The sequence below is a fragment of the Epargyreus clarus genome, unplaced genomic scaffold (genome assembly GCF_041222505.1).
Source record: "Epargyreus clarus isolate Ecla_fem2 unplaced genomic scaffold, WU_Ecla_fem_2.2 ptg000029l, whole genome shotgun sequence".
Classification (NCBI taxonomy): domain Eukaryota; kingdom Metazoa; phylum Arthropoda; class Insecta; order Lepidoptera; family Hesperiidae; genus Epargyreus; species Epargyreus clarus.
In genome coordinates this window covers 6,937,333-6,964,473 of record NW_027332235.1, presented here as the reverse complement: position 1 = coordinate 6,964,473, position 27,141 = coordinate 6,937,333, and the positions used below count along the sequence as shown (strand labels likewise).

General features: G+C 36.7%; 2 long non-coding RNA genes across 4 annotated transcripts; one reads left to right on the top strand and one right to left on the bottom strand.

Moving 5' to 3' along the window:
• Nucleotides 1–404: 404 nt before the first annotated feature.
• On the top strand, nt 405–2,306 carry LOC140754474 (uncharacterized). The gene is made up of 4 exons (XR_012103665.1): nt 405–1,457; nt 1,717–1,833; nt 1,919–2,010; nt 2,152–2,306. It is a non-coding gene; the product is annotated as an uncharacterized LOC140754474 (long non-coding RNA).
• On the bottom strand, nt 2,287–27,141 carry LOC140754475 (uncharacterized). Of its 3 annotated transcripts, none has more exons than XR_012103668.1 (3): nt 2,998–3,629; nt 2,525–2,810; nt 2,287–2,426 (listed from the first exon to the last, which is right to left on the bottom strand). It is a non-coding gene; the product is annotated as an uncharacterized LOC140754475 (long non-coding RNA). The 3 variants fall into 3 exon arrangements; XR_012103667.1 differs by adding an exon at nt 26,986–27,114 and having other exon boundaries at nt 2,288–2,426; nt 2,525–3,142; XR_012103666.1 differs by adding an exon at nt 27,016–27,141 and having other exon boundaries at nt 2,289–2,426; nt 2,525–3,142.

Genomic DNA, 27,141 nt, shown 5'->3' with positions numbered 1-27,141 from the left:
ATATCAAGAACTTTATACTATATCCCTAGTAACGCATAAACATAAGTTTTAAACAAATATAATGCTTTATTATTAGTTTGCCGTTTTAAGGGTTAATATCATAATAATCCTTTAATATAGTAAAAGTTTGTATCTCATTAAACTAAGTTATAATTTAATTTTATGTATGTTACTAGACGTAAAATAACAGCACGGGCTACATCCAACCAAGTCGAAACATTAATAGCTATTTTGGAAGCCCGACCATTATTGGCCACAAGACGGGAAGTAGCCACCGAATTAAATACCTTGCTAAATGGCTCAGTAAAATCGCCTGAGCATTGGATGACGGTTCTAATTTATTATATTAAATATCGCCCTAATTATATTATATTCATAAATTATTATAGAACGACTAATGGCCCGCGGGCCAAAGTTACCAGGATATTTATAACTTTCAAATAGAAGTGTAATGATGCTATTAATTTTTAAATTTTATACTAATTTATAACAAATGATGCAAAATTATAAATTATAATAATAACATGTTTTATCTTTGTCACAGGCTATCAAATCAGAATGAGTCGCAAGAAGAAATCTGCAGTAGGAGTCAGGAAATAAAATAAAATGCAAAAAAGAAGAAAACAAACAGTGTGTGATACACAAGAAGAAGTACAAAAGAAAGATACACTAGAAAATGCAAGGAAAAATACTAATGAGGAAAAAAGAGATGAACTGGAAGACTTTGATGTGGAAAATTCACAAAATGCTGCAAATGTTCCTAATTCAAACAAAAATCGTGATAAATGTGTAGAAATAACTCAAAGCGAAGAGGATTATATTATAGAACGGTTTGAAATAAATGATGATGGTAATTTAAAGCTCCAGGTGGTTCATAATGAAACAAAGTCTGTGGACAGCTATTGCATCGTCAACTATGAGGGAATACTATTACCGAGCAGAATAGTGCAATCAAATCATCCAAACTACAAAGTTTCTTTTATGCAAAAAGCTGAAGCGGGCTGGATTTGGCCTAAAAAGATTGAAAATCATTTTGGAAATGGTATAAATATACTAAGAGTACTAAATGACACAAGCATAAAAAAAAATAAAGGACATTACCATAGAAGATGACTTTTTGGCTATGGAATGGGGTGACTAAACACCATTCCATAGCTAGAAAATCATCTGATTTTGATCTCATTTTCATAGTATTCTAAGAAACTTTTTTTTATTCCAATATATTTTTTAAATATTTTGTATATGTTTGTACCTAAAAATAATTAGCATAAGCTTAAGTTGCAAACTGTAACATTAAAATAATAGTTAATGATAAATAATATTGGAAACAGAGGGAAAGAACAGGGAATATTCCTATGGAAATTCCTGCCCTGACAGATACGGAAAGGCGTATATTATCCATCGTCGGAACGGACTACGTCTTTGGCACGGATTGCCCGGACTCAATGCCTGAAAATGTAAGTTCTAAATTTTAGTTATGAATATAGCAGTATTTTTTGTTATATTTTGGACATAATACTGAAAATTTATAATTTTGAAAATTAATGACTTGTTATTATTATCTATAATATTGCATTTTTAGATTCCTCCAAATGAAAATGAAACAGAAATTACTGCGATTGCGTAGGAATTTGATTTACCTCATGGTAATATACTTTTTAAACAAGTTTATGAGATATTGTTTAATTTTAAATTAATTGAAATGTATAATTACAGCAATTGAAATGGAAATGAGCAGCGTCGCCGATACTACCCCAGCAGCTCCAACGGAGTTATCTGTTGCTCCACCAGCAGAACAAGTGGAATATGAGCCGCAGGATAGAAGGAACAGAAGTACAGAATTCACAAATTCAATACAAATATACTCTATACATAAATCGTTGTGATGTTGTTGTAACACTTTTTCACTATGTTTCAGATCTTAATCCACGACGAAGCGTTGCTGAGCAGCATAGCCAGGCGCGTCAAGAATTCTTGGCCATCGCTGAATCAAATGCTCAAACAATGAGAGTGTGTAGTCTCTTATTATTATTTATTAATATACTGTACATAATTGAAAATTGTATAAATATCCTTTATTTTTTTTAAATATAAAAAGTAATTCATAAATAAAATAACTAAGTTTGATAAAAAAAAAGATAATTATTTCAGATACTGGCAGATGCAACGAAATTACAAGCGGAGTCCTCAAAGATGTACGCTGAAGCAGCCAAAGCCGAAGCTAGAATGCTTTTACCACAGGCATTAAATAAGATGGGGGATGCCTTAAAAATAATTGCAGAGAAACGATATTTTTTTTATTTTTATAATTATAATTTTTTATGTTAATATTAATATTATGTAAATAAATATAAATTACGCTCAAGAAAACTTATTAATTACAAGCCTTCTCCGGATACGCTCTGCAACAGATCGGCCAGTTAACCCTGAAGAAAAAAATATCAGTTAAAAAAAACATCTTGAAAATGATATTATATAAATATATCATTTAATTGTTTATCGATATAACTTTCAAAATAGTTACCTAGATCTACGTCAGGTTCATCATAATAATCTGTATGTTCGAGTGTTTCGGCCTAGAGGTTTTTCAGCCTATATTTGATACGCATGTTATGGAGGAATGCACATGCATTAACAATTTGGCCAGCAATGTTAGATGCATACATCAGTTGCCTTTGGAAACATCTAAAAGTAGTTTTAAGCACCAAAACACCTTTCTACAACATTTCTAGCTGCACATAGTTCCTCAGTGTACCGATGTTGCAGTGTACCAGTAGGTTGGTTTTTTATGGGGGTCATCAACCAAGGCTCTAAGGGGTACCCATCATCACGTATAAAATATTATAAATTAATTAATGATTACAGTACAAATATGCTTTATTGTAAGCCATAAGAACACGATAGAAAGAAAGAAAGAAAGAAAGGAAGAAAGAAACATTTTTATTCGGATAAATTGCAACACAAATGAAATATAACAGATAGCAGCAACAGACTTACCAAGTAGCCAAGAATGACGATCACCATTATCGAATTTTTGTTTCATCATGACCCTGACAGGTGAGTTTGCTCATATATGAGCATCGTGCCTGGAGCCAGGCCATCGAGCGTTAATATTTAAAATTAGTAAGTCTGGATCACATATCTAAAATAGAAATAGAAATTTATTTATAGAAAACAAACACACATACAAAGCTTATTTATACAAGTATTCAAGCAGGTAAATTTACCGCTTGTACATTTAATGAATGGCCCTTATTGTGGCCATTTACATAAGCTTCCTCATGAATTTTTGGAGCTAAAATATTAATGTGGGTACAGTCAATGGCTCCTAATGTTTCCGGGAAGCCTTATTACCGGTAAGACTTATCAACCGAATTCGGTCGCTACGCGATCACTATCTATGTCGAGACTGCCGCAGCTGATATCACTGTACCCGTACTTAAATTGATCAAGGAGAAATGACCGAAGTAGACGGAATTCATTTTTATTCGGATGGCCTAACTGTACAATACCGACAGAAGAAAAACTTATACTACTTTGCAAAACTGACGAAAGAATTGGGCCTTCTATTTTCTACGTGGAATTGTTTTGAAGGTTCACATGGAAAGAGAGCTGCCAATGGTGTAGGAGGAGCATTTACTTGCTCCTCCGAAAGAAAGCTAGTCCCAATTGTCACTTATGGTCAAAATATTCCTGACAAACCGAACAAGATTACAGTCTCAAACAGATGCCAGAAAATGTGGAAGAAGATATACAAATAATATTTCCCTGTGCGGAGATTCTCGGGGACGAGCTGCAAATGAACGCACAGGAAAGCCCTGGACCTCATAATGATGATAGGGCAGCAGCGCCCTTCGATATCATGGCATTGTTAGAAATGGGCGGGGCTAATGAAGGCTAATTAAGAAATATTGAGGAATTCGTATCGGGTACAAGGCAATATCGTCAAACTTTGGGCAAAGTAAGTATCGCAAAGTCAACGAGGACAAAAATACGCTAAGATATGTATCTCTTCGCCGAAACGAAAACCCGGCCCCACAACCCACACTTGGTCAACCAGATCTATCTCCCTTTGATTTCGTCGATGAGCAGCCAATTCGAAAGAACTTTCTTATCGTCAGCGGGTGACACGGAAACCAAAGATAAACCAACGGGTTCCGCGACCTGGTCAAAAAAGACGTCGAGTGGGAAATAACGACGGTGGAGTCTAAAAAGTCATATTATGTTACGTATTTAGAAAATCATAATATTTTAAATCAATGGCAAAAAATTACGAGTTGAGACATTTAATATTTTTAAAAATGTAACCTAACAAATCTAACGTACAAGTATTTTATTCAAACTTGAACTTTATCATATTAAATTTTTCAAAATGTTGCTGATAGTAATGAAAACATTGTAGAGTATGTGGATGCTTCTAACTTTTGTCGGGTACATGTCAAATAGAAAACCGCTTGCTAGAATGATCTCTGAAAGATTTATTTAAAATAACTACTTCACATGGTGTCCGAAGATCAAGTAAAGTTCAATAATAACGTCGCAATCGAAATAAAGCGAAAAAGTCACGAAATGACGTCGAACGACGCTGTATCTGGTATAAAGCCGCCAGCCAACTTACAAATTGACGTGGACAAATCAACGTGTTGGAAAAAATGGCTGCAACAATTCCGAGTTGTACGCCACTGCGATTCAATTAGAAAAATTGCCAGGCGTGGTCCAAGCAGCAACATTCATGGCTGTGATAGGCCCGGATGCAATTGAAATTTATAATTCTTTCAATTTGAACAACGAGGAAAAAAATAACTTTAAAATGATTAAGGAAAGATTCAGATACTATTTCGCACCAAAGACGAATATATCGTGCCGCACTAAGAAGAATTATAATAATAAGCAGAAAGATAGAGTAAATGCATTAGAAGAAAGCTCAAATTCTGAAGATGATATGTACATATCAGCTTTAAGTGCTGGTGAACAGAAAATGTACATGTAGATAATATGAAGTTTACCGTTAAATTAGATACAGGAGCAGAATGCAATGTATTACCAAGACACTTGATGGAAAAAGCCAAGGCAAGTTTAAAACCTAGTCGAACAAAAAAAATGATAAGTTATACAGAAGATAAAATGGCAGTTATAGGTGAAACAGAGTTACATTGCTGGGCCATTTCAAAAACATGCGCGATTCAGGTCTTGGAAAGATACCAATCCTCACGAAATGAGGAGGTTTATTGGGATGCTAATTTATATGGGCATTCTTCAATTACCTGTTATTTCTTATTACTGGCGCATGGATAAATTATATAACTTGCCTTTATTTCGATCGCTTATGAGATCAGTCTCAAAATGATGCCAGAAAATGTGGAAGAAGATATACACATGTTATTTTCCTGGGCGGAGATTCTCGGGGACGAGCTGCAAATGAACGCACAGGAAGGACCTGGACCTCATAATAATGATAGGGCCGTTCGATATCATGGCATTGTTAGAAATGGGCGGGGCTAATGAAGGCTAATGAAGAAATATTGAGGAATTCGTATCGGATACAAGGCAATATCGTCGAACTTTGGGCAAAGTCATTATCGCATAGTCAACGAGGACGAAAATACGCTAAGATATGTATCTCTTCGCCGAAACGAAAACCCGGCCCCACAACCCACACTTGGTCAACCAGATCTATCTCCCTTTGATTTCGCCGATGTGCAGCCAATTCGAAAGAACTTTCGTAATCGTCAGCGGGTGACGCGTAAAACAAAGATAAATCAACGGGTTCCGCGACCTGATCAAAAAGACGTCGAGCGGGAAATAACGACAGTGGAGTCTAAAAAGTCATATTATGTTACGTATTTAGAAAATCATAATATTTTAAATCAATGGCAAAAAATTACGAGTTGAGTACGAGTGACATTTAATATTTTAAAAAATATAACCTAACAAATCTAACGTACAAGTATTTTATTCAAACTTAAACTTTATTAAATTTGTCAAAATGTTGCAAATAGTAATTAAAACATTGTAGACTTCGTGGATGCTTCTAACTTTGTCGGGTACATATAAAAAAATAATGAATTTCGCTACATTAGATTATTTACGAAAAAAACGCCACCTTGCCCAATACTTCAAACCCCAAGCAAGCTCGTAGTACCCAGTTTGCTAGACAAAGGAACATCCAAGTTTTCGCCACTTTTCCTGAGGTTGTCCGTTGATCTGTGACCTCCTCTAGAAAGGTTAAAGTAGATGCCTTTCGATTTCTTTTGTCCAAGCTGTGGGATCTATTTCACATCTCAAGGGTGTTCAAATGCACTGACGTTACGTGCATGACAAACTACTCTAGTTTACGGTGTAGAGATGTTATAATGTAAGGTATATAATTAGTGTCGAACCTAATAAACAGACAGTATTAGAACAGACTCCGAAGTTTCATTACGTGTCCTAATACACACCTCACATGGCGACCCTGCTAAAAGTGCAGTAGTCAGCCTCCGCGCTAGTAACATTCCTTTGTCCATATATGTGCCGGACGCGATGAAATTTAAAACTCGTGAGCCGTCTTTGTCTGCGCGTGCACGAACTTCTACGGACTTTTAATATTCAAATTCTACATTAAAAATGGGAGGCAGCCAGACAAAAGAAGAGGTGGTCATAGCCCAGAATGCTGCTGGAGGAGCAAATGCTGCTACCGTGGAACAACTAAGGGCGAGCCTCGGCACAACAAACATAATGCTGCTGGTTGTAGTCGTTCTGATGGTGCTGGTGGTGACGTACGGAGGATACCGTATTTACAAAACCTGTCATATGCAGTGGATCGCTCAGGGTATCACGCATCATGCACTTCGGCGGTCGTTTTTACGTGTTCCGAAGCCTGAAACCGCCACGTCAGCTGTCGTCTGAACAAAGAAGTACGTGTTTAGTGACAAGTGCGTTTTTTTTTTTAATACAAAGTGCGTCTAATTAAGTTTCGTGTTCGTATAACGTATATTCAAAGACTATGAACAAAAGTGCCTACAATCCATAATGACTTGAGGTTCCCGTGACGTAGTTAATACAGTTCCTTGGAAATTGGTTCCTAGTTAAACAATAAATTAGTGGACTGTGGTGACTCCGGCTCGGAGAACCAAAAATGTGAAGCATACATCCGGCACGATGGCCAAAAATGTGGTGAATTCGTCTCGAAGACCAAAAATGTTATGCATTCGGCTCCGAGACCGAAAATATTAAGATTTCCGCGGCCGTTAGAACAAATAAGGAACCGAATGTTCCTCTCTTCGATAGACAGGATGACCGTGTCCCGAAGAAGGTTAAGTGGACTGTATATACGAAAAATAAGATGCAAAGTGCTATAGGGTCACGCACTCACCTGCTGCTGATGGGCGCAGCCTCTTGTACTAGGTATAAGGCACCTTCAACTCACCCTAAGCTCGAGCTAGCTAGTCTTACCTCGGAATGGTCTACCGGTTACCTCTACCTTCTTCCTCTTCTCACGTGGCGTCGATCTTACAGCACGTTGCACCGCGAACAATGAAATTAACGCGAATTTAAAGGAAACGCTACGAATACGAATAGTGGCTTCTACTTCGGAGTATAACTAAAACGACAAATATGCGCGAGCGCGACCGACGACTCCGAAGCTTCTCGAACAAGTTAAAATATCGGTGGTGGCATACACCACCGCGAACGACACGACGACAACGACACTCTACAACGAACTATTTCAAACTATAAATCTCTATGCTTTTAATCCTACAGATTAAAATTAATACCAACGACAAATAATTAATACGTAGAACCATAGACAAAACTGAACATACCGCCCACCTAAATACTACGTATTTACGAAAACAACAAAAATTACTTAACCTACGACAAGAAAAAGTTAAGTTAAAACGTAACTATTTTGCGAAAATGACACATTATGAACTAGGCCACGAAAGAGTTACGTGGAAACGTAACTAAAACGACACAAATTATTAACCTACAACAAGAAAGAGTTACGTTGACACGTAACTAGTTTATAAACACGACAAGAAAGACTTCCAGATTCTCACACCACGCTCACGACAGAGAGCAACAACTACGTAATAAATAGCTCGTTTAGGCGAGAGAATCCAAACATCTTGCGAAAGTAAATTTTGTAGAGTTAGAGCACCAGGATGCATAAATTTCTTATGGTACTCATCGATAATAAGAAATGTTAATCTATGATTACGAGGTAAAAGAATAGGATGTCTAACGGTAAACTCTACATTAGCGTTAGCTAACCGACCGCCCACCCTCAAAATACCCGCGTCATCAACGAAAGGAGACAATTTACGCAAGGCTTTGGGTAGCGAATTAGGCGAACCTTTACTTAGACAATCCAATTCAAACGAAAACGACTCTACTTGTGCTTGCTTTATGAGCAACTGAAAAGCTTCACGTAGCTCACAAGGCTGTAATGCACCGACAAATTTATTTTTATAATTTCTCAAATTATGAGCGAAACGAAAACAAAATGACAAAACACGCTTTACTTTCGAAAGCGACGAAAAACGATTTAACAAATCGCTAACGAGATTCACCTTTTCCGGTGACAGAAGGCTAAGAATCCTTTGTTCTTCTGCGATAGAGTCTGTGTCCTGTTCTACCAATAATGAAGAAGGCCAATCATTCTCTGGCTCTACAAGCCATGAAGGGCCCTTCCACCACATGGAACAGTCAACGAGGTCAGCTGGAAGCGTACCACGAGAACCAATATCAGCAGCATTCGAACTAGAGCTCACGTGACGCCAATGGTCAGGAGCTACTCTACTCTGAATGTGGCTGACTCTATTCGCCACAAACGTTTTCCACTTGGATGGACAAGATTTAATCCAAACCAAAGTGACAGTAGAGTCAGACCATGCGTAAAGTTCTTGAACTGCATGAAATGGTTTTAAAGCCTCTACCACTGATTCCATTAAAGTAGATAACAAGACAGCAGCTAAAAGTTCCAATCTTGGAATCGACAATTTTCGCAAAGGCGCGACTTTCGACTTTGCGCAACAAAAATGAACGGATGTAGAGCCATCCGCCTCAACGACACGAAAGAATGTGACAGCACAATAGCCACGTTCTGAAGCGTCACAGAAGCCATGCAACTGTAACGACACGAAAGAATTTACCATACGCCGAGGAATGGTAATCGAAACTAACGACGACAATTGAGACTTAAATCGCAACCACTCGTGTGCAATGTGAGGTGGCACATTATCGTCCCATGAAACTCCCGAAGTCCAAAGAAGTTGCATAAGATATTTAGCATAAAACGTAATCGGCGCTAGAAATCCCAAAGGGTCATAAATCCGCGCAATATGGGAGAGTATGGTACGTTTGGTGCACCTAGAGTCATCGGGGTTGACGACACGAAATCTAAAATCATCCGATTGCGGATGCCATAAAAGTCCCAAAATTTTTAAGGAGAGGTCTGACATCTCTTCGAAATGTTTAAATTCTTCTGAGTATAAGTCAGCAGATGGAAGATCAACGAAAAACTCACTACAATTAGATGTCCACTTTCTTAAATGGAAACCACCAGACGACAGAATTTTGGTGAGTTCCGAGCGCAATTGTAGAGCTTGCTCTACCGAGTCAGCGCCCGACACGATATCATCGACATAAATGTCTCTACTAAGAACTGTAGAGGCAGCCGGAAGTTCTTGGGTAGAGTCTTCGGCTAGTTGAGCGATCGCACGAAGAGCCTGAAACGGTGCAGATGATACGCCATAAGTGACCGTGCGAAGCCTATAGTCACGTATAGGACCGTCAGCAGATGGGCGCCACAGAATGCGTAGGTACTCGGTGTCATCTCTACAAACCAAGATTTGTCTATACATCTGTTTGACGTCACCAGTAAAAACGACAGCATGCCAACGGAACCGAATAAGTAAATCGAAAATATTAGTTTGCAGTTTAGGCCCAGCAAGTAGCGTATCATTCAAAGACAATCCATTAGCATCTCTACAACTTGCATCGAACACAGTACGAAGTGGGGTGCTAACAGAATCTGGTCGCAATACTCCGTGATGAGGGATATAATAAAACATCCCAACGCTTGAAGTCGGGGGATCCACCTGCTCCATATGACCGGCAACCTCATACTCATTCATGAACCGAAAGTAGGCATCTCTAAATTCAACATTTATATTAAGTCTTCGCTCGAGAGAGAGAAATCTTTTTAAAGCAATTTCACGGGAATGTGAGAACGATGGCTTTACTGCAGGATTCATGAATGGAAGAGGCACCACAAATCTACCATCATCGTTACGACTATAATTATTAGTGAAATAATTTTCACAGGCTTGATCCTCCTTCGAAAGGATTTTACAGACAGGAGTGCGAACCTCTTCTGTTTCCCAGAATCTTTTTAAAGTGTTATCTAATTTTATATTTGATAAATAAGAGTTATCGACGAAAAAACAATCACTCTGTTTACTATTACGACAGTTGTGTGTGTGATCTACCTCACACTCACCCATTAGAATCCAACCAAATTTAGTATTTAGAGCCTTTGGTTGTCCCTGCCTCCCTCGTCTCAGACCAGGTATGAGAGATGAAGCAAATATATCCGCATTCAATAGCATGTCAATAGCCCCTGGACGAGCGAAGTCTGGATCAGCCAAAGGTAAATTCCTAATATGTGACCAACCACAAAAATCAACGAAATGTGCAGGTTGGTCACTACATATCGACGACAAAACAAAAGCTTCAAACTTAAAATCGATTTTATTTGAGTTATAGGATTTTATTTCACAACATAGTGAACCACGAGACTCAGCAACAGAAGATCCGATTCCATTTATTGATTGTTTAGTGTTTTTAATACATAACCCGAGGCGCTTTGCACATGGTAACGAAATAAAGTTGCAAGCGCTTGCACAATCCAACAACACCCTTACAGGTTGAAAGTTTCCCCAACTATCTTTTATAAGAACCTTAGCTGTAGAAAACAAGATTGTACTTTTACCACCGACAGAAGTTAAAACAATATTACTCAGTTGTGCATTATTATTAATGGAACTAACAACTTCAGTATCAGGTTGGGAATTGCTATCAGCGGACGGTGTAACCGATTTTTTAAAATGTAACAATGTGTTATGTGAACACCCACATACACCACAACTTATAGGGACTCGACAAGTTTTTACCCTATGAGTTTTCGAAAAGCAACGGATACAAAGATTTTTATTTTTAATGAATTTAAATCGAGAATCTATATCTAAATTTAGAAAATTCTTACATGATGAAAGACTATGTTGGCCAGTACAAAAGTCACAAGTCACTCCCGACACGACAAATGAGGATTTGGACTTTTTAAAGTTACTTGGTTTCGGTTCTTTTGATATTCCTACATTACTTAATATTGGGTTCGGAGTTACCTCACTTAATGCCCTAACTTGTTTCTCAACAAAATCCTGAACTTGAGTGAACTCTGGTATCTCATCTGAATTAAATTCAAATTGAAATGATTCTTTTGTGGCCCGATCTAATTTTGACCAAAATAAATGGAACAACATGAAGTTCTTATCTGGTAATCCAAACTTTTCCAAAACACTTAAATTCTCCACAAAAGTTCTATGAACACGCTCAAGTTCTACAGCTGATTTTGTTTTCACTGGCTCACATGACAACAACTTTTGATAATAGGAGGCCGTTATATAGCGCTTCTTATTATAATATTTATTAAGTGTATCATACGCGTCTATATAATTTTCATCCGTGAGTGGAAAGTTCCTGATTAAATCATACGCTTTATTTTCGACACAAGTTAACAAGTAATGTAACTTTTCCACATTAGGAATATTTCTATTATGGATCAACGACTCAAATAATTGTTTAAAAGATAACCAATTTTCTAGCTTACCATCGAATGGCTTAATGTTAATTTTAGGCAGCTTAGCAAAACCCGAAACTACTTCTTGTTTAATCTGACGGTCACTATTTAAATGCCGCAGACGGGCCAAAACACTTCTAAATTTTGTATCAAATGATGCAGTTACACCAATTTCAGACTGGCGTTGGGCAGCACTTAATGAACGCAATAAATTTATTTGCGCTTTATGGAATTCATTTGAAAGTTCCCTAAGGTCCTCCTCAACGCAGCCTGTCATATCCGATCCCGCTATATACTCCAATCGCATCATACTGTAATCCCGGGCAATCCTATTAACGTCCCCATCACTTGCGCCACTTTCGTTGCTCCCAGTAGACATTGTCATTAATTGATATAAGTTTATAAACTTAACGAAATCGACAACAATAGCAAATAATTGCAATGTCACTGACAGCTGACTTCGACACAATAATACGTCAAAGTCTAATACAATTTGACAGTATTGACAATATGACCAACGACAAATAAATATGGCGCAATGCAATACTGACAACCAACGACTATTAATAAAAATAGCGCAAAGATGGCGGGACCTAAGTACAACTAACAAAGTGATGAGTTGTAAAGAATCACACCCACCCTCAACATAAAATGTTAATCGACAAAACGAAAATTACGAAATTTTATAGAAATGCAATACAAAATAGCAAATCTAATACGAAATACGACACGAAACGACAAATTTAGAAGCCACTTTACGTAAATGTTCGTTCCTTTAGCGAAATACGACACGATAAAATTAATTTCAATGTTCGTTATGTTCGGTCGACGGAAAATAGCAAAAATGGTGTTTAGGACGATGGAACAATTAAGATCCGCCGAAGTGACCAAAAATGTGGTGACTCCGGCTCGGAGAACCAAAAATGTGAAGCATACATCCGGCACGATGGCCAAAAATGTGGTGAATTCGTCTCGAAGACCAAAAATGTTATGCATTCGGCTCCGAGACCGAAAATATTAAGATTTCCGCGGCCGTTAGAACAAATAAGGAACCGAATGTTCCTCTCTTCGATAGACAGGATGACCGTGTCCCGAAGAAGGTTAAGTGGACTGTATATACGAAAAATAAGATGCAAAGTGCTATAGGGTCACGCACTCACCTGCTGCTGATGGGCGCAGCCTCTTGTACTAGGTATAAGGCACCTTCAACTCACCCTAAGCTCGAGCTAGCTAGTCTTACCTCGGAATGGTCTACCGGTTACCTCTACCTTCTTCCTCTTCTCACGTGGCGTCGATCTTACAGCACGTTGCACCGCGAACAATGAAATTAACGCGAATTTAAAGGAAACGCTACGAATACGAATAGTGGCTTCTACTTCGGAGTATAACTAAAACGACAAATATGCGCGAGCGCGACCGACGACTCCGAAGCTTCTCGAACAAGTTAAAATATCGGTGGTGGCATACACCACCGCGAACGACACGACGACAACGACACTCTACAACGAACTATTTCAAACTATAAATCTCTATGCTTTTAATCCTACAGATTAAAATTAATACCAACGACAAATAATTAATACGTAGAACCATAGACAAAACTGAACAGGACATTAAGTGTTAGTAGCGTAAGTAAAATAAATAAAATGTATCCAGAAATAGTAAAGTTTTGTGACAAAATTATGGTGAGTAATGGCAGATGTTTTGCGCAAATTGTGTGATGAAATAAAAGATATTAGAGTTTATTTGATAAAAATTGGTAAAACTCGAAGGAAGGGAAATATTTTATTGAAAAAGTTAAACGAGGCTAATGAGCTTTTCTCTACGTTTCAATCTTGTTTAAATAAGATAAGTAATGATATTAAGGAAGGTTGTTTAAAAACTAGTGATACCAAGGTTATTGATATATATGTAAGAGAATTTCATACTTTATATGCTGAAATTATTGAATTGTGTAAATTGTCGGAATTAAATGAAACCACAATGTCGACTTTTGATTGAAGGTGGCTTTGAGCTTAATGCCGCTCATGACTGATGAGGAAGTCAATACGAAACAATTAATCGATAATATTGAATATTACGCCTCTACTCTTGCGTCATCTGAGTGTAAAGCAAAACTTATAGATTTTGTATTGAAAAGTAGATTATCTCAGGGTGCGAAATTACAGTTAAATTCTAATTATACTAGTATTAATGACTTAATAAAAGATATGAAAAATGTATTGTTGCCAAAAAAATCCGCTAATGCCATCCAACAAAAACTAAGTCATATGAGACAAAATGATTTAACTGTTAGTGATTTCGGAAAACAAATATCTGAATTATTTATCGACTTGACGATTTCACAGGCCAGTGGTAATTCTAGCAGTTATGCTGTGCTAAAACCATTGAATGAACAGTTTGCTATTAAGAAATTTTCCGATGGTCTGAGAAATCGGCGGTTGAGTACAATAATTGCTGCTCGAAATTTTAGTTCTCTCAAGGACGCGATTCAAGCGGCTCAGGATGAAGAGGTACAATCATCCACTTCCGGAGAAATCTTAGGTATGTCTTCCGGTCGAGGTATCTATAATAATAACTATTACAGAGGCAGAGGGAGAAATTTAGCTCAAAACTATGGTCGGCATCAGCGAGCCACGTCTTACAACGGAGCGCGGCGCAACGGTTACAACCATTACCGTGGTGCCTACAGAGGACGAGGTCAACAGCCGGTACACACATCGGTACCCAGAAGGCCTAATAGAGGTAAATCTTATTATAATTCCAGCTCAACTCGAGGGTTACGTCATAACATTAATGTCGCTATTCCATCGAGATCTGAATTGAATAATGAATCTGAAAGTACATTTTTTCGTGAATAGTGGGAAAGTTTTATCGTGTAACAGTTCTAGTTATGTTCATTTATCGCTAGGCAACGAAAATTACGCTTGGTTACTTGATACGGGCGCTTCGATTTCCGCTCTAAAGTATAAACATATTGTTGAACAGCACATTCCTTACTGCAATGAGATCATGTACATAAATGGTATTGGAGGTAAAGTAAAGACGATAGGATACTGTTACTTGAATCTCTTCGTGGGTGGTCAAAGCTTACATCATAAATTCTATCTTTTTGATTTCTTACCAATTAAAGCGAATGGAATTCTCGGTAGTGACTTTTTAACAAAGTATAAATCACTTTTAGATTTTGATAAAAATATATTAACGCTTTCAGTAGAGCATACGAAAGTTTGTCTTCCTTTGTTAACCTATTCTGACAATGGAATGTTTAACATTCCGCCGAGATGTGAATCAATTCATTATATTGAGTCAAATCTACAAAATGAAGGGGTCGTTTGTAGTTCTGAAATTGCTGAAGGTATTTATTTAGCAAGCACTATAGTTAAACCGACGTGTGGTAGGATACCTATAAAGATTTTAAATACAACTGAGAATACCGTTACATTAACTAATACACTCCTTTGCAAAAAAAACGGGCGGGTTTGATTTTTTAACATTATTGGTAATAATTTAGTTCTTCAGAGGTTTTAATAGCCAAACTATGTTACTGGCACTTAATAAAGAGTCTGGGTATGAAAAAAAGTTCATTCCAAATTCAAAACTTTTGTTTTTTAAATTATTAATCCCTTTTTCATTTTGTGACACTTTTCGCGGGTTTGCGGTTAAAAGGTTATCAAGCAACTAAAAGTAACTTTTCGTTATTTTTAGTACAACAATTTATGTTTATCGCATAATTCTGCCTTATTGTGACTTAAAACAGATATCTTTGTGTCTATCGTAATGGCAGAAAAAGCAATGAGAGCTAGTAAAATTATAGCGCTGCTGGAAGAGGGGTGTAGCCAATGTTACGTCTCACAGCGGTTAAACGTGAGTCGTTCAACCGTACAAAGAACCTGGACTCGATACCAAGAGACAGGTTCCGTTCAGAGAAGGCAAGGTTCTGGGAGAAAACGTTGCACACAGCCGCGAGACGATCGCTTTTTAGTGACTCAGGCGCTGAGGAACCGCAAATGCAGTTACATAGACCTCAAAAGAAACCTTGAAGAGGTACGAGGAGCACAAGTTAGCCTATGGACTGTGAGGAGAAGACTTTTAGCTGCTGATATACGTAGTCGACGACCAGCGCGGGCCCCCAAGTTACTCCGTGAGCACCGGATTGCGCGGTTGAGGTTCGCTAGAAATTGCCTATCTTGGACACCAGGTAACTGGAGTAGCGTACTCTTCTCCGATGAGGCTCGAATTTGTCTGCATGGTGAGGACCGACGTCGGCGAGTGTTACGAAGACCAGGGGAACGCTATGCCGATGTGTGTTTTGAAGAAATCACCCCTTATGGTGGAGGGTCCGTTATGTTTTGGGCGGGCGTAACTTCCAACTATCGTACCGAGATAGTATTCATAGAAAATGGCTCACTAAATGCGCATAGGTACATAACAGAAATCCTTTCTCAAAATGCACAACCCGCACTGACTGTAATTGGTGAAGATGCCATTTACATGGACGATAATGCTCGGGCCCACCGTTCTGGCGACGTAGATGCTTATATGCAAGAGGTCGGTATTCGTCGTTTGGATTGGCCAGCGCGGAGCCCCGACCTTAACCCCATTGAGCATGTTTGGGACCTCCTAAAAAGGCGAGTACGATCTGTCCAACCACCTCCACAAAACATCAGAGAGCTTAAACGTGTAATCTCGACTGAGTGGGAACACATTCCACAGGACACCATCAAAAGCCTGGTGGGAAGCATGCCAAGACGATTACATGCCGTAATCGCTGCAAGAGGAGGTCATACTCGTTATTAATTTTTATTTTTTAATGTCTCTTTTATTAAAATACCATAAAAATACTCGTAGTCTTAATTTCATTATACCCATAAAAATGTCCATTTTAACACGGCTCTCTGTTTACATTGACTAAAACACCGATACCAGGATAAAAGTGTTAAAAAACTAGATTCTCATTGATAATAAGAAATTTCTAGTCATCCAAGCTAATGACATACTAAAAATATAATAATATTTACCCATAGAAAAGCTAAGGTAAAGTGTGTGTGTAAGGTGCCCGTTTTTTTTGCAAAGGAGTTTATAAAACCGGTAATTCACGATATAAATGACTATAATTTATGTGCTTTTGGGTCAACTGAAATAAATGCAAACCGAGTAAAGAAGTTATTTTCCCAGTTACAATTAAATCATTTAAATAAAGAAGAACGAACTTGTGTAGAAAACTTGTGTGCTAAATATTCTGATATATTTTATTTAGAAGGCGATAAGTTAGCAACTACAAATATTTACGAACATAAAATTAAATTAAAACCAAATTCAAGTCCAATTTTTTCTAAACCGTATAGATTACCTCATTCTCAGAAAAATGAAATTCAACGTCAATTAGATAATATGTTAAAAGATGGTGTTATTGAAAAATGTAGAAGTGAGTGGAGCAGTCCAGTATTATTAGTTCCAAAAAAAATTGATGATAGTGGGTCAAAAAAATGGAGATTAGTGATTGATTATCGCAAATTAAATAATTGTATAGAAGATGACCGATTTCCACTCCCGAATATAACCGAAATTTTAGACTCCTTATCGGGATGCATATATTTCAGTCATTTAGACTTGTATCAGGGTTTTCATAATGTGAAACTTGAAGAAGGTAGTAGAGATTATACATCATTTTGTTCCGGACAGTATCGTATGACCAGGATGCCGATGGGGCTAAAAACTAGTCCATCATCCTTTTCTCGAATGATGACTATGGCTATGTCAGGGTTAACATATGAGAAATGCTTAGTTTATCAAGACGACCTTATAGTATTTGGGAGGAATTTAGAAGAAAAAATGCGAAATTTGCTCGTTGTTTTTGAAAGAATTAGAGGAGTTAATTTAAAGCTTAGTCCTGTAAAATGCGATTTCTTTAAAAAACAATTGTTGTATTTAGGACACGTTGTCTCAGCTAATGGTATTTTGCCTGATCCAAACAAAATTAAAGTTGTTGAAAATTATCCATGTCCAACCTCATTAGATGAACTTAAACGTTTTACAGCGTTTGTTAATTACTATCGTAAGTTTATTCCAAATTTTGCAGAGAAAGCTATTCCTTTATATCAATTATGTAAAAAGAATGTACCTTTTATTTGGGACAAGCGTTGTCAAAAATCTTTTGATAATTTGAAGCAGTGTATTATTACTCCCCCGGTTTTACAATATCCAGATTTTTCGGCTAATAATGAGTTCATAGTGCAAACAGATGCATCTGGTTATGCTATCGGTGCAATATTATCTAACAGTAATGGAAAACCTGTCGCATATGCTAGTAGAACATTAAATAACGCAGAGCGACGTTACCCGACTATAGAAAAAGAATTACTTTCAATAGTTTGGGCTGTTAAATATTTCAGACCATATTTATACGGTCGCAAATTCAAAATTTTAACAGATCACAGGCCATTGGTTTACCTTTTTTCTATGCAAGATCCGTCTAGCAGGCTCATGAAATTTCGGCTAGTATTAGAGGAATATGATTATACTATAGAATATGTGAAGGGTTCAGATAACGCAGCTGCAGATGCATTATCTCGAATTTCTTTCACATCTAATGAATTAAAAGAAATGAGTAATTCTCATATAAATGTACTGACTAGGGCGCAAACTAGGAAACTGCAAAACCTTTCAGTTGATATTGTTCCTTCGGACGTTCAGTCTGATCAACCGAACGTTATGGGGACACATATTAAACCGAAAGAGGTTGTAGAGCTTAGATTTATAGACAAGAAACAATTACAAGAAATGCGAAGAAATCGTAAAATAAGTAAAGAGAGAAACGCGTTTTGTTATGTAGACAGTAAGTCAACTATTTTCATTAATCCAGATTTCCGATCGCAAATGACGCGAGCCGCATTTGTGAAGGACCTGGATAATTTTTGTAAAGAAATCGACGTCGATGAAATATGTTTTATTAAAAACAAGAATAATGCTATTTTTATAGGAAAATTATTAAGTGAAATAAAATCTATGAAAGATAGGTCCGGACCACGAGTTTACGTTTTAAATGACGTACAAAGAGTAGATGATAAGGATGATAGGAAAGTTATCCTAAATGACTTCCATCTTTTGCCCACTAGTGGCCACGCGGGCATAAGAAGGATGATAAATAATATAAAAAGATATTTTTATTGGCCAGGTTTAGATAGAGAGGTGAAAGAATTTGTTAGGAAGTGTGATAAATGCCAGAAACAAAAACATTCTATAAATATAAAAGAACCTATGTGTATAACATCCACAGCTACTACAGCATTTGAAAAAGTTTATTTAGATTTAGTTGGACCGTTAGATAAAGATTGTTATGATAACATTTATATTTTGACCTTACAGTGTGAACTGAGTAAGTACGTAGTTGCTCAACCCTTAGTCTCTAAAAAATCAGAGGACGTAGCTAACGCATTTGTGAATAGTTTTATACTTCGTTACGGTATACCAAAGGAGATTGCAACGGATCGAGGAACGGAGTTTATGTCTTCTGTATTTAAAGAGGTATGTAATCTATTAAAAATTAATCATTTAAACTCTACAGCTTATCACCATCAAAGTATCGGAGCTCTGGAAAACTCACACAAAAACCTAGGTTCGTATTTACGTATTCAAACAGATAATCATCCAGAGGCATGGAGTCAATGGTTACCATATTGGTGCTTTGCATATAACACGTCTGTACATTCAGAAACAAAATTTACCCCATATGAATTAGTTTTTGGGAAAATTTGTAATCTTCCGAGCAACTTAAACAATAATCTGGTCGAACCATTATATAATCATGACAATTATTCTCATGAACTAAGATATCGCTTACAGTTATCTCAAAAAGAAGCGAGAGAGAACTTACTTAAAGGGAAATGTGTTAGGAAAGGTGTTTACGATAAATATGTTAATCCTGTTGTATACAAAACTAATGACTTAATATTGATAAGAAATGAAAATGTGAATAAGTTAGATAGTATTTATTCGGGACCTTTTGTTGTAGTTAAAGACATGTCTCCAAATGTTCAAATTATGAAAAATGGAAAATTAGATACAATCCATAAAAATCGAACAAAATTGTACGTTTCATCTAAATAAAGTTTTTTTTTTGTGGTGTAAGTACTACTAAATGTAAAGGCACTCGAACGTTTTAAATAATACGCATTTTGTAATATTTTACTTTATTTTTCATCCTACCATTGTATTTGTGTAGGTATTGTAAGTTTGTACTCGCATATAATCTTAATTTGCTATTGTAAACTCTAATACATTTTCGGCACTATACTAAGATATACGAATATATGTAAAAAAAAGTAAATATTGTTATATTATACTTTTTTTTTATGCGCGATGGGCGTGTAGAGATGTTATAATGTAAGGTATATAATTAGTGTCGAACCTAATAAACAGACAGTATTAGAACAGACTCCGAAGTTTCATTACGTGTCCTAATACACACCTCACAACGGCGACAGCGACTTGCTGCCAGAAGGACGAATGAGCTACTCTGCATTGTGCGTCGTTATGAAACATCGTCTGAGGATGCTGACTGGATCAACGAAGACAAAGTTGATGCAAGTGGCTTAACAATTCCAGAACAGTCTTCGTCTGCACTCCAGGTGCCAGTGATGAAAGAATCTGAGTGGCTAGCAAACAAGTGGACAGTTAATCAGTAATTTCAACCGAAGGTTGAAGGTGGTAGAACCCTTTGTGGTTCGATTTCGGCTGCACCACCGCCATACCTATTTCTACCTAATAACAGCAGTGTTAGGCGCTGCTGGAACACAGCAGGTGAAGGTGTGGTAAGGGAAAATAAATGCCCAAATAATCACAATAAAAGTGAAAAAAGGCAGGGGTGGCTGTTACCAGAGGTTTGATTGGTGGCTATAGCAGCAGAAAAAGAAGATCAAGCTTGCCTACATACATCTGCAAGAAATCACGCATAGCATACCTTTTTTTTAACGAGGGGGAAAACTTCAAAAGGTACCCGACGACGTGGGAGCGACGTCGAGTTATGTGGGATTTTTACCGCACTAAACCTCGCTCCTCCCAAACCATCTGGTGTTAACGACGGTATGCGACCACACATACCGCCATCCTTCCCGGGGTCGCTTACTGGACGGTTCGAGCTCCCACTCTTGGCCCCCGCAACCCCGGAAGCCCCCTTTTAGTCGCCTCTTACGACAGGCAGGGGATACCGTAGCCCTATTCTAGTCCCGGAACTACAGGGACAACGCATAGCATACCCAGAGGTTTATCAAAAAAGTGTAAATGCTGTACCTGAAGAACTGCGGTTTGTAAACTTAGGTGACCATATGCCGGCAGAGTAGGAGACTAACCGACGCTGTAAATTGTGCAGCATAAAAGTCAAAGATAAGCGTAGCAAAATAAAATGCAGTAAGTGTAATGTCCCTCTTTGCATTAAGCCTTGTTCAGCACGATCTCACAGAATATAATGTCACAAATTTAGCTTGCATGTGCACATGGTTCTGTGCTTCCACCGGGTCTGGGTCTGTTGACGGGCAGTGGGAATATTTTTACCATCTATTTTTCCAAAACTTCCGAAATAATTAGTGTTTTTCTTTTAACAGGTTCGCCCCGACCCCGCAGATCTGCGGGGTGCGGGGCGAGCGTGGGGTGCCGATTCCGCAAATCTGCTTGGTAGCTCCCCGCTAACTATATGAATCAGTACGCGCCCGGCATTGCACTTGGCGACACGTATTTTAGGCTGGCACTGCGCTTGAATGTTGTAGATATTTGTAACAAGTTGTGGTTTTGGAATTGTGACATTTATGTTAAAGTTATTAAGGCTCAAATATGGATGAAGAATAAGGGCCATCGAGACCTAAACGAGCACGGCGGTTGAGTTAACATCATCAGATGGTGAAGAAGAGACCGAAGACCGCCGGCTTATTACCGAAAATGCGTCATTAAATTTAGTACCGTCATTGCCAACTCAGAGTTCATCCGAATCATTACAAGCATCTGAAGAAATGAAATGATATGAAATATATTAATTTTTGTATAGGCCAACGACGGCACTTACAAATTGTCAGGTACAATATTTTCCTTAAACTACTACCGGATCGGAACGCGACCTCTACTGAGAAGATCCGGTAAGAAACTCAGTGGATTTGTCTTCTTTTTTTTTAATAATAATTATTATGTTTTTTTTTTTTTTGCAAACTTTTTTACATATAATTAATAAAGCATTAGCTCCAGTATCTTGTTTTACATTTATCTAAAAAAGAAGTTTGTTCAGCAAGATACGCTACACTTTGACATTTTCTTAATTAATAAATAATTTTGTTATTGATCAGTCCCAAGCTGTTTTATCATCAATATAATCAGAAATTTTATAATAAACTTTACGACTAAGTTTGATTTTGATTATGGCTTTAAATTATTAATTGACAAATTTCTGATTTCGGAGGGAAGTTTATTATAAAATCGTATACATTGACCCATAAAAGAATTACTTATTTTGTGGAGACGAGTAACATGTGTAGAAAGATTATTAAAGAAAGATTACACAGGTCTACAAAAAAAAATTTTTTGTTTGGTGCCGCTAATTCTAGGTTATATTTTGGTTAATTAGCCTACAAGATGTCGTGTGAAGCTGTCAAAATTGTGAAGCTACGTTCAGGTTTGTATCGATCGATATAATAACCTAAAAAACGTATTTTATCATAATTAATGTCATTATAATCAATATTTTTTTTTTTAAATTAATAATATTGATATGCCGTCGTCAAGAAGGTGTTGTGTAAATAATCCAAATACTTTTTGTTACATTTGTGGTGAATATGTAGTGAAAAAGTTTAGAAAACCTATAACAGATTCAGTGAAGAAGACATATATTGATTACTTTAAAATAGAGATGAAGGCTCTGAACAAGCCGTGGGTTCCAAACATTGTGTGCAAGTTGTGTAGTGAACATTTAAGACAGTGGGCAAACGGTAAACGTAATCATTTAAAGTTTAATGTGCCGATGATTTGGACAAAACCGAAAAATCACATTGATGACTGTTATTTTTGTGTTGTAAAATTACATGGTATAAACAAAAGAAAAATGACATATCCTGATTTACCGTCTGCTAAAAGACCTCGACTGTGTTCAGATGACGTACCATCTCCTATGAGTCAAGATCTTTCAGATCTATCAGTTTTTTCTGATGAACGTGACAGTGATTTTAAAGTGTCAACAGCGCCTTCATTTTTTTCTCAAGATGCTTTAAGTGATTTGATTAGAGACCTTGACCTTTCGAAAGAGCGCTCTGAGCTACTAGCATCTTGACTCAAAGAAAGAAATTTGTTATCTCAAGGTACAAAAATAACATTTTATCGTGATCGCGAAAAAGAATTTCTTCCATTTTTTAGCTCAGAAGATGATATAGATTTTTGTAATAACATTGGTGGCCTTCTAATGAAATTGGGGCTCTCAGGGTACAAAGCTGAAGAATGGAGATTGTTTATGGACAGCTGTAAGCGAAGTTTAAAATGTGTTTTACTAGATATTGGTAACAATCATGCAGCTGTGCCTATTGCTCATTCAACGAAATTAAAAGAGGAGTATCAAAACGTGGATCTTGTTTTGAGAAAACTTAAGTACTCGGAGCACCAATGGGTTATATGTGTCGATTTAAAAATGGTCAATTTTCTATTAGGCCAACAAAGTGGGTACACTAAATTTCCATGCTTCATATGTTTATGGGACAGCAGAGCAAAAAAAGACCACTGGATCGAGAAAGATTGGCCTTTGAGAGATAACATGACGGTTGGCAAACAAAATATTATAAACCCGCCTCTAGTTTCTAGTGATAAGATTATTTTGCCTCCATTGCACATCAAATTGGGACTTATGAAGCAATATGTTAAGGCATTAGATAAAACTAGTCCGTGTTTTGTATATCTTTCAAGAAAGTTTCCTGGTTTAAGTAATGAAAAACTAAAAGCTGGTATTTTTGATGGCCCACAGATAAGACTTTTAATGAAAGACAACGATTTCATACATTCAATGAATAATTTAGAAGCAGAGGCTTGGAAATCTTTTGTTGCTGTTGTAAAAAATTTCTTAGGAAATCAGAAGGCCGAAAATTACAAAGAGTTAGTTCAAAACCTCTTAATTAGCTTTAAAAATCTTGGATGTAATATGAGCATAAAAGTACACTATCTGGACAATCATTTAGACAAGTTTCCTGAAAATCTTGGAGCATATAGCGAAGAACAAGGAGAACGTTTTCATCAAGATTTAAAGGTGATGGAAGATAGATACCAAGGTCGCTGGGATGAGCATATGATGGCAGATTACTGTTGGAGTATTACACGGGAATGTCCTGAAGACATCCATCGGAGAAAATCTAAAAAGAGAAGCTTCTAACCTGTGAAATACAATGTTTAATTAAATGTATTTAACTGTTTTGAATTAAATGTTCTTTTGTTTTTTAATAAATGAAATCTCGAAAACTATACGTAGCAATAAAAAAGTAAGTATCACGTTTTTATCAGGGTACCGAATGTACTTGAAATCAGTTTTACTTTTAGCGGCACCAAAATCATTGTAGACCTGTGTTATATGTATTTACATTATGCGTGTCACAGCGTTTCACAACTTTATTAATATTTTTCCTTACATACATGAGGTTTTCATATATGCATTGAGATATAACAGTTAGAAGCCCTATCAACTGCAGAAATCCCTACCAAGGCTTGGTGTACGTCTGGTGAGCTAAGACACATTGAATTTTGTAAACAAAATGAGTTTACTGACATCCGTGGGAACACCCCGATATCATTTTTCAAGATCTTTTTTTTTGAAGATGTTTTCCTTACAATGATTTGCGAAAAAACTAATGCCCAAGCTGTGAAGTTATTTTTCCAAAATACGGTATCGGAAAATTCAAGAATTACTTCTTGGAAAGAGTTGAATGTTCCGGAACTAAGAGTTTTCTTGGGATTACTATTCCACATGGGTTTCATTCAATTGCCTTGATTACAAGATTATTGGAAAACGAACAGATTACTCGCTATACCAATTTTCGGTCAACATATGAGTAGAAATAGATTTTTGCTTATAATGAGGTGTTTTCACTTCAGCTTTTGAGACATATGAAAAAATGACCATTAATCGACATAAACATAAGTTAAAAATTTTTACTCTAGGACTAAAATGTTCCAAGATAGCATACTTTGTATGGGTCCTAAAATATATAACGCCCTACCTGATCACATCAAAAAGAAAAATGGATTTGATTAAAAAAAAAAAACTTAAGATGTGTTTCATTCAAAAAGCCTATTACTCTCTTAAAGATTTTCTTGATGACAATATTGTGTAATAATGACTATGACTATTGATATATATACTGTAATAATAATGGCTAAATTTTAACTAGATTGTGACTATGTACTGACATTATCTAGATATTAAGTTTTTGACATTTTATATTGTAATCAATTGATTATTGGAATCCATTTTATTACATATAAAATTAACGAATGATTGCAGTTTAACTATGAGTAATCTTGTAAATTTATTATATTGCATGCCTTGACAGGTGGAATTTGGCGAACCTATTCAATTACCGTCGATCAATTGTACCTAACCATTTTCAGGCAATAAATGGTTTGAATTTGAATTTGAAAGTCTCTTTTCACTCGTCACAAATTTACATCTTTAGAAAATTTGTAGTATTTTCGAAAAAAATGTAAGCAGATTGAAACCACGCGGAAGAAGTAATATACAGCCATGCCGGTCACGTCAGTTCAAAAAATGACCAGTGACCATAGTGGCGCATAGATGTAGACAGGGTACGGTCACCGGTAACCGCCATGGTGACCGGTGAACGTGTTAAAAACAGAAATAGCACCATACAACATCTATAATTATGTATTATACAAAAACCCAACATCGGATTTTTCCAAGAATTCTCTATATACTAGCTGGCAAACCTGTTAAGTTTATTTTTGTTATATAAATTTTTGATCATTATTGAAGTGTGCTTATAGAAGTGTGCCTATAGAGGCATGTTGGGCATTTTTAATATAATAAAAAACATTAAAAAATTGGTCATGTGCAACTACAAGACCCAGACAACATAGAGAAGTTGATAGTCGTTGGTCAAGTGGGTGGAAAGCGTTGCAGAGGGAGATCACCAACCCGTTGCACAGATGTTGTTAAGAAAACCAGCAACACCATTCTACAGAAATAGAAATAGTACAGAATTCCACTACAAGCAAGACCATCATAAACAGGGCTGTTTTTGGTGTTCACAACCCTCAGTCATGAGGAATGGACTAAGAAGAAGAAAAACTAATAAATAATGATTTTTATTAAGCTGGGTTATTGAAGTTTATGGCAAATAAATAATTCTATGTATACTCGTATTTTACTTGAAATCCCCCTTTTTACGCATCCAACCTTAACAATATTTCTACTGTATTACACAAATCCAGTGTATTATTGTGTTATGCGTTACTATTGTGTTAAGCAGTGATAGCCTAGTAAGCAGTGATAGCCTAGTGGTTAAGAAACGCGGCCTCTCGATCGAGGGGTCCGAGGTTCAAATCCCAGGGCACGCACCTCTGATTTTCAAATTAATGTGCGTAGTAGAAATTAATTATCACTTGCTTAAACGGTGAAGGAAAACATCGTGAGGAAACCTGCATACCTGAGAGATTTATAAAAAAAATCTTAAGGGTATGTGAAGTCTACCAATACGCACTTGGCCAGCGCGGTGGACTATGGCCTAATCCTTCTCATTATGAGAGGAGACCCGTGCCCAGCAGTGGGACAGTAATGGGTTGATGATGATGATGATGAAGCTCCCTAGTGTTATGGTGCATTTTTGGAGGGCCTCACTCAATTACAAATCGTGATTGAAAGAGATTGTGTCAAACTTTGAGTGTCAAAGAAAAATCTGGGGCTCCTAAAAAGATTTTAAATTGAAGGACACTTTTATGTGTAAAAATAAAGAAAAAACTTATCGTAATCTAATACATCTATTGGTTTATAAACAAAGGCCTAAGATTGTAGCAATGTTTCGCTGTTAAATAACACGCATAGGTACTAATCTATGCTAACACGCTTAAAAGTGAATAAATACAAGACAGACTTCGTTAATCAAAATAACCTTCAGAATCAGACTTATTCAAAATATTACCGAGAACATCATGTCACAAAAACTCTATTATTATACACGTTTATAAGTGATATTCTGTAAAAAACACTTGATTTTCTGTAAAAGTAATGTTCCCCAATTTTCTTTACTTTTGACAATGACAATTGA